The 9,077-nt window shown below is 40.1% G+C and overlaps 1 non-coding gene across 1 annotated transcript; it reads right to left on the bottom strand.

Annotated features, from left to right (window-relative positions):
• Positions 1 to 8,395: 8,395 nt before the first annotated feature.
• Positions 8,396 to 8,536, bottom strand: LOC142425199 (small nucleolar RNA SNORA4). The gene has a single exon (XR_012779555.1). It is a non-coding gene; the product is annotated as a small nucleolar RNA SNORA4 (small nucleolar RNA).
• Positions 8,537 to 9,077: the final 541 nt, after the last annotated feature.

The following is a 9,077-nucleotide window of genomic DNA, read 5'->3' on the forward strand; positions in this document are numbered from 1 at the left end:
TATACACATGAGTGTTTCATGGATTTGTTTCTCTAGTCTACCAACACAAACAGCTACAGTCTATAAAAGAAAGGGAAATTGCACAAACAGAAAATCTTAAAGGAGACATGAGGAGAATATATTATGCATTTAAACATGCATAGTGTTCTGCATTTAAATAAGTCCACCAACAACAGCAACACGTTTCCTCTGGTGCCTTGGTTTTTAGGTGTGTTCCTCTCCTTATCTGGTGTGCTGATACAGAACATTGTACTGGATCAATTGCATCCACTGGTGTCTTAGATGTGGTGTTTCACTATATTTCCAGCTATTGTTGTACTAATTTATTAATATACCACCCTAGTCTTAAATATAAGGAGAATTCAGATCCACAAGTTACAAGATAAGACAAAAACAGGTCAGAAATATTTTAAAGAGAATTAGGTGTGGGAAACCAAAAGGGCAGTTAGTGTCTGTCATAAAGGGTCACTCACTATGAGTGAAAAATTGTTGAGATTTTAGTACAGGGTAGGGGGGTGGGGGGCAGTGCTGTGCAATATATACCAAGACTACAAGCTGGACCCTGCAAAGCCAGACCACAGGTTGAGAAGTTGTTGCTGATGTGAGGTGCCATCAAGCTGACTCCAACCCATAGCAAGCCCATGGGCAACAGAAGCAAACACAGTCCCGAGTCATCCTCGCCACGATTCCTCTGCCTGCACCCATGAAGGAAGCCACTGTGTCAACTCATCTCATTCAGGGCCTTCCTCTTTTGTGATGCACCTTGTGGCAGGCACCTAATCGGCTGTCAACTAAGGATTCAGGGTGTAGGGGTGGAGTCTAGGCTGTCAATCTGGAGATAGCCAAGGAGACTTCTGTGGGCATGGCCTTCTCCTGAGAATTCTGGGAAATCTGGTACTTCCTCCTTGGAGGCAGAAGACACACACTCTCTCTCTGCTATTCCCTGGGAGACATTGCAGAAGACAAGCCACATGGATGCAACCAGACCTCCGTAGCCAGAGAAGCCACAGAGAGACCCTGCCAGCGCTGAGATGTTTCCAATGACACTGGATCCAAAGACGTTCTACCCACTGGCCTGTGATCTTCTGCATTCGGCTTCAGTGCATGTGTTTCATGAGTCTGAAGAGGACTTTCTAGATTGATATCAGTCATATGGGCTAATAGCTGACTTATGGACTTGATCTGGACTGGGCTGGGATGTTTTCTCAATGTTCGATTGCTCTTGTGTATAAATCTCTTCTTATCCACATATGTGTGTCCATGGGTTTGTTTCTCTAGTCTACCCAGACCGACACACACCTCTATTTTTCCAAGCAAAATGTCCTTCTCCAGGAACCGGTCTCTCCTAAAAACTTGTCCCAAGTGTGTAAAGATGAAGTGACAACTTGTCCAAAGTATGTAAGATGAAGTCTTGCCATTCAGATGGACAAGATTCAATATTTTTTCATTGAAAGGGCACATATACAGAAGATGTGAGGGCGATTTAGAGAACTGAAAATATAACACTTCACAGCAATTTTCATAAATGTTGTGAAGGTCTGATTTTCCCTTCTTCAGATGGTAAACATTTCAGCACACATTTTACAATATAGAAATCAATGAATATTCGTGTTAAATGTTCCAAAAGTGAGGTTGACTGCAAGCTTTCTTTTTAAGAAAACTGATAACGTTTCAGAGTTTCTGTGTAGAGAAGTTGTACCATCTGATATCAAGACTGGAACATTTTAATTTTAATAATGGAGTCTGAACTCTAATAGATCCATGTGGGGTTTTAGAATGCTTGAATATCTATTTATTGTCCAAACCTAGTACCAGTCAGTCAAAGTGACCCTCTGGGACAGAAAGGGACTTCTGTGGATTTCTAAGGCTGCATTTCTTTATGGGAACAGAAGCCTCCTCTTTCTCTTGGAGACTGGCTGGTGGGCTCAAACCGCTGACCTGTGGTTATCAGTCAAGCACATGACCCACTACTCCATCAGGGCTCCTTGTTTACTGTGCAGTCACTCTTCCTTCTGACTGCTTTTGAAGATGATAAAGTAGAACTGCCTGCCATTTAATTTCTAATAAAGGTAAAGTGATAGTTGGGGAAATTTTTTTGTTCATGTCATTTACACCATTCAATATATCAAAAGACACCATATGAAGTATAGCATAACCTTAATATTTAGTATAACACAAAGTACTTTAAATAAAGCCAGCGTGCATTTCCTCTATATTAGACTGGATAGCATTTCATTGAAATATCCTGATTTGCGGGTGGGAGGTGGGTGGGCAAGCAGAATGAACAGTGATCTATGACATGTTTTCTGTGTCTCAGAAACCAGAGCCGATAGGGGAAAATTGGGACCATTTTGGGAGTTGGCAAGTCAAACACATCCAGAAAAAAGTCGAAAATTTGAGGCACCAAAAGATATTTAGATAAATATATTGGTATAGATATAGATAAATATATGTGACATAAGAATCTCTCAGCTCGTTACCATCCAGCTATTCCAGCTTAGACTGATGTCGATGGATAAAGTGCAACTGCACACAAGGTTTCCAAGGCGGTGATTTGTACAGAGGCATCCTGCGACAGCTCTCTGAATGGCTGGTGCCTTCCTCTCAGTGAGCTTCCGGCTTACAGCCAAGTGCGGAAACTCCTGGGACACCAGGGCATGCGCACGGACAAGGGTCAGTGAAAAGTACTGCTACTCTCCAGCTCCAGTTCACACATGCGCGAACTTATTAAAAACAAACATACTTGGAGGTACCACTGTGATCGATGGATGGCTGCTATCTCAAGAAAACGGTTTCACGTTTTGATAATTTGTTTAACGCAAGTTTCTATGATATTGTAGCAAAGCTTTTAAAACGACATTTTTATTTCAATAAATCATTTTATTGGGGACTCTTGCAGCTCTTATAACAAACCATACATCAACTGTATCAAGCACATTTGAACATACGTTGCTATCATCATTTCCGAAACATTTTCTTTCTACTTGAGCCCTTGGTATCAGCTTCTCTTTTTTCACCCTCTCCCCAACCCCTCGTGAGCTCATGATAAATTACAAATTATTTTTATTGTCATATTTTACACCATCCGCTGTCTCCCTTCACCCACATTTCTGTTGTTCTCCTGGGGGTGGCGGTGGGGGTGGGGCGCGGGGAGCGTGTGAAGAGAGCATGTTAAAACTACCTTACAAGACGGGGAACTCCATTGCAAGATGCTGAATGACATACAACCCGGGGACATAAGTGACTCCATTTGAGAGAGACTAAAAACCCTGGAAGAAATGCTGAATCACTGCCGACTCACTGAGAAGAAGTAAAGCGCCTACCAGACTGGCACCTAGAAGTTCTCCAGACACATTCGGGGACCCTGCTAAGACCTTGAATGACGTCAAAGACAGCAAGACCCTATAAAAGACCCGGGTAGAGAGACTGCACTCAGAGAGCTAGGAATCAAAGAGGAGACATCAGCTCCTGCTCTCTCCAACTCTGTCTAGGTGAGGACAGGGATGAAGGAAATGCCTAACGGGACTAAGAGGCAGTAACTGATAGGATGCTGAATTAATCTTGTGGTACCCTTAAAGCCAATGACTTCAGTTAATTTTAAGATTGTTTAAAGCGAGTATTCCAAACTGTCAAAGAGCGTTAAGTAATTATTGATCATGCCCCTTGTCCCAGGAGGATTGTATATCTATCATGGCCATCAGTTCTCCCTTTGTCCCCTTCCCCCTTCCCCCACCTTCCCTTTCCCCTCATGGTCTCACTACGCTCATTATTAGTCCTGAGGGGTTTATCTGTCCTGGATTCTGAGAGCTCTTATCTGTACTTTCATGTTGTGGTCTAGCCAGATGTGTAAGAGAACTGTAGGGAGACAGCATTAAAAACTAGAGGAATGTGTGTTTCATAGGTGCTATACTGCACTCTGGCTGGCTCATCCCTTCCTGTGACCCTTCTGTGAGGGGATGTCCAATTGTCTACAGATGGGCTTTGGGTCTCCATTCTGAGCCCCCTCATTCACATCAAAATGATTTTTGTTTTGAGTCTTCTGATGCCTGTCACCTGATCCTGTTGACACCTCATGAGCACACAGACTGGTGTGCTCCTTCCATGTGGGCTTTGTTGCTTCTCTGCTAGATGGCCACTTGTTTAACTTCAAGCCTGTAAGACCCCAGATGCTATATCTTGTGATAGCCGGACACCATCAGCTTTCTTCACCACATTTGCTTAGGCACTCATTTTATCTTCAGCCATCATGTTGGGAAGGTGGGCATCACAGAATGCCAGGTGATTAGAACAAAGTGTTCTTGCATTGAGGGAGGACATGAGTAAGTACTACTATTTTTCAAGATTTTATAGTGGATTACCCTGAGTTTTTTAATTTTGAAAATTTATAGGTTTTTTAAAATTACCACCTATTCTCTGGATCAGTAAGTGGTACAAACACAACTATCAGATGGAAAACTGAGGAAGTTTTTAAGATAAAAGAGCCTTCGCAATCAAGGTTCAATGCATGGAACTCTTGGGTGGTGCAAAATGGTTGGAGGTTTGTACTAACCCAGAGGTACCGTGGAAGAAAATTCTGGCAATTAGCTGATGAAACATTACACGCTGAAAATCCTATGGAGAACACTTCCATTCTGACACAGATGGAGATGTCATGAGTTCACAATCTACTCAGTAGCTTTAAAATAATGTTTTATCTCAATTCAAAAGTCAGTGTATTACAGACCACCCAGAATACGAGCTTGGCAAACTTAATTTATATTCCTTCACCTTCCAAAGCAAAGAAAGACCTGAAAAGGTTCCTTTTTTTTTGCCTCAATATTGCTACCTCCTATTTGTCTATGTCACGGTATCTACTAGAACTGGCTTGTTGCTGTACCCGTGTGCTGTCTCAGATGTAGAAAGAATGAAGTCAGTGTGTGTTTAGTGTGTTTGACTGAGTTTCAAAGGGCACTCTTTTTTAAACCATAATATGGGAGTATTCTCCTAAATAATTTTGAATTACCGAAATCAGGAGTAGATCCTAAATTTCACAAATGCCTTTTAATGATCTTCTATTCTGAAAATTAGTTTTTCAGGTGCCACTTTTAAATTTAAGAACTGTGTTTAAGAATTTAAAATTGATAAATGGGCAGCCTTTCCTGGTAACAGAGTTGGCTGTAGATGCTGACGCGTTCTTAAAAATTTTTTTTTTAAATAGAGTTTCACCTATAGTGTTTTTTCAAGTTTTGGTGTCATAGATTTATACAAGCTTCCTAAAATTAATTTGGAAGCGTTTTTGTTCTGCTTTAGAAACTGTACTTCAAAGAGGCAGTGCGGTGCATAGTTGAGCCCTTCTGATTTGGGGACATAAACAGATTTCAGGTCCAAGCCTGGTGTTCACTAGCTAGCTTTATAACTATGTGTAAATTATTCTACTCCTCTAGGATCATTCTTCCCATCACTTATAAAATATAAGCATAGGAACATGCCCTGTTGTGTGGTGCTGAAAATTTGTGATAGTAAATGGAATTATAGGCAAAGGCTTTACCATAGCTCCTAGTTTACAGCAAACACTAATGTAGCCATTGGGATAAAATAATAAAGATGATGAACATTATTTTCTTGTTAACAATGCATAGAAATTTATATTTTCCTTGAAATTTATTATAGGTAACATTAGACCAGGGGTTTTTTTGGGTAAAAAAACAAAACAAAAACAAACAATCGTTGATAAATTAAATTTTCTTTAAATCTTATATCAATTTAACTGGGTTTATTTAGTTAATTTTAGTAAATAGAAATTTTTCCACAAGCTACAGTATGCACTTTTTCCTATACTTCTGGTTCCTATGAATGTACACACCCTTTGTAATCACTCTGTGTTTCCTCCCACTTACTGGAGTTCATGGCCTACAGGCAGGAGAAACGGCTGTAGACATCTTCAGACATTGGGAGAACAAGAGATCTGAGTGGGAGCAGATGGCCTGAAGGGAAAGGTCTCTTGATCTGACATGTCTGCAAGACTAGTCAAGAATGGCTTAGTGACACATCTGTGTATGAAAGAGTTTTAAAACCACCTATAAGCACTTGAAGTTGAGCTTGTGTAGTTACATACTAGAGGACTATGATTCACCAATGTGATGCTTAAGTAGAAAGGACGGACTACAGAAAACCAAGTTCTAAATGTCCGAAGAGCAATGCATATATTCCACATTAAATATTTTAAAGGACCCAAGAAGGAGTAAGGAATGAATAGTCATACATTCACTTTTGAAGAAAGGAAGAATGCAGAGTTCAGAAATGTAAATGCCTACTGCTTCCCAATGTGCACATAACACACATACAGAAATGTTTACAAGTAAAGCAGGGACGGTAACTGGAAAGCAGCAACTTATTGATGGAGAATTCACCAGTAAAAGCTTTTCCATTCACAATGACTGTCAGCCAGAAATTGGCGTCTATTCCTCCCTGTAGTATGCATTCTTGGTAGCAACTTCCAAAGCCTTGCCAATATCATTACACATTTGCTTTATATAGCTTTCCGGCTGCTTCTGGCCAGAGAACTTTATGAAGACTACTGGGGGAATAAGAAGCACAGACAGGCTGTCTCTCAGGTTTGGAATCCACTGCCTGAGCGATTCCTAACTCAGGTTCTACTGCTTCCTGTCCAGTTAGAGTGGACAATGACCTTCGTGAATTATTAGCATGGGTTTAGTTGGCTGTGCAGGGGTGTACTAGTGACCTGTATTCAATTGTCTTTCTTCCTTTTGTCCCTATTTGTACTGAGCCTTATTATCTGATGGCTACCCCCATCCCCCTGACATAACCTGGAAGTCTGATGTCCAAACTCACCAACCACTCTGCTGGATAAAGATGTGGTAGTCTGCTTCCATAAAGAGTTCAGCTTTGAAAACGATATGGGAGAGTTCCATTATGTCATATTTGGTTGCTATGAGTTGGAAGTGATGTGGTCAAAATTAACTACAAAACAATGGGTAGGTTCAACCTAGATACAAATCTTACTGGCATTCACCCATAAGAATACTCAGCCTCATGTGACCTAATATGTGTCAGAGTAGTTTTCTCTATAGGATTTCAGACAGTCGATTCTTTTGGATGCTGCTTGACAAGTCAATATTCACGGCATCACTTAGCAACTGACTGCACGGTAATTTGCACCACTCAGGGATTCCTGGCCCTTGTTCCAAAACCCAATCTTGCTACCATTGATTGTTTCCAACTCATAGAAACTCTTCATGACAGAGTAGAACTATTCTATAGGGTTTCTGAATCTGTAAATTTTTACCAGAACTGACAGCTTCCTCTTTCTCTTTGGGGGCAGTTAGTAGAATTGAACTGCCAACTCTTCAGTTTACAGCCAAACACTTGACCCACTATGACACCAGGCCTCTTCGGTCCTTATTAAACAACTGCCATCAAACCTTAGCAACCCTACATCAGGAGTAGTAGAGTTGATTCTTAGGATTTCTCAGGCAGTAATCCTTTACTGCTGCAGAAAGCCTTATTTTTTTTTTCTCCTGGAGAGTGGCTAGTGGGTTTGAACCACAAATCTTCAGGTCAAACGCCCACCACCTATCCCGCAGCACCACCAGAACTCCTTTGGCTTTTCTTAGCTGGGTAGAACTTCACTGTAGCTTTCTGAGCCTCAGCGTCTATGGGCAAACACAATAATGAGACACAGCACTTGATTCCCAGCAGCATGCTTTGCTAGAAGTTTACTTACTTCTTCCTTGTATTCACGCTCTGCTCCCAAATTAGTTCATGACTTGTTTTCAAATCTGGCTGCAACTGGTATATCCAATTCTGGGTTTTAGGCTTCTAAAATAATTTGAATATTAGACTGACTTGGAAATGTATTTTAGCCACTCAGAACTCAACTAAGATTTCTTTCTCTTTCCCTTCTTTACTCTGCCAAAAGTTGGAATCTGCACTTTAAGTCAAAGTACATTAAAGACCACATTGCCAAGTTGTTCCATAATTTTTCTCACCTGCATATCTCATATCAAACAAATGGTAGGGTTCTTAAAAATAACAAAAATGCCTCTTCTCCTTTATTTCTCTATAATAAAGCCCCATTTTACTTATTAACCAAATATCACACTTATAGATAAGCAAAAATTAAATTAAAAACTGGTATTTTAATAAATCATTTTATTTGGGGCTCATACAACTCTTATCACAGTCCATACATCCATCCGGTGTGTCAAGCATATTTGTACAGTTGTTGTCACCATCGTTATCAAAACATTTTCTATCTACTTGAGCCCTTGGTATCAGCTCCTAATTTTTCCCCTTCCTCTTCTACCCTCCCTCCCTCCCTCATGAACCCTTGATAATTTATAAATTATTATTTTTTCATGTCTTATACTGACCGATGTCTCCCCCCCTTTTTTTAAATGTAGGCCACAAAATAGTAATGAACTCTACTAAGTGGTATAGCCCACGGTGGAGTGTGGTCTTTTCTTTATTCTCCCAAACAGCCCAAACTAGTAAGGGTTATTAAAAACCCTTGTCTCCAAAGATCAACTTTTGGTATCCAATATCTCCCTTTAAAAAAAAGTAATATGGATCTCATTCTGCCAAACACATATAAATGCCCTTTAAAGATTACTTTATTAAAAATCAATTGCCAATTCACCAATAAATTTAGATGCTTAAATTATGCACAAATTTCTGTAAATGATCTTTATCTTATGTTGCAAACTTTTAAAAATTTAATTCAAGTTAATCCAACAATATCTAGAGCCAGATCCTATAGACCAATTTAGCTATTGTTCCACTGTCTAGGGACAAGGTCTAGGTTTAGTCCATCAGATAAATAACACTTCAAAGAAAAGCTCCCGTGTTGTTTTTATCTGTCAAGCAAAGAAATCATAATAGCATAGTCTTAAAGCTAAAGGAAATGCAAAGAGCGCTGATGACCTAGCCTTCAACCTTGGCAGAAGTGCCTCATCATCATCATCATCATCATCATCATCACTTTGAGTCTTTCCCCGAGATAAATAGTGGATCTCGATTTCTCGTTTTACTGACTGGTGCTCTTTTTGCTATATTGTAGGCAAGTTTAAAGTATTGTT

Source organism: Tenrec ecaudatus, chromosome 13 (assembly GCF_050624435.1).
Source record: "Tenrec ecaudatus isolate mTenEca1 chromosome 13, mTenEca1.hap1, whole genome shotgun sequence".
In the NCBI taxonomy this organism is placed as follows: Eukaryota; Metazoa; Chordata; class Mammalia; order Afrosoricida; family Tenrecidae; genus Tenrec; species Tenrec ecaudatus.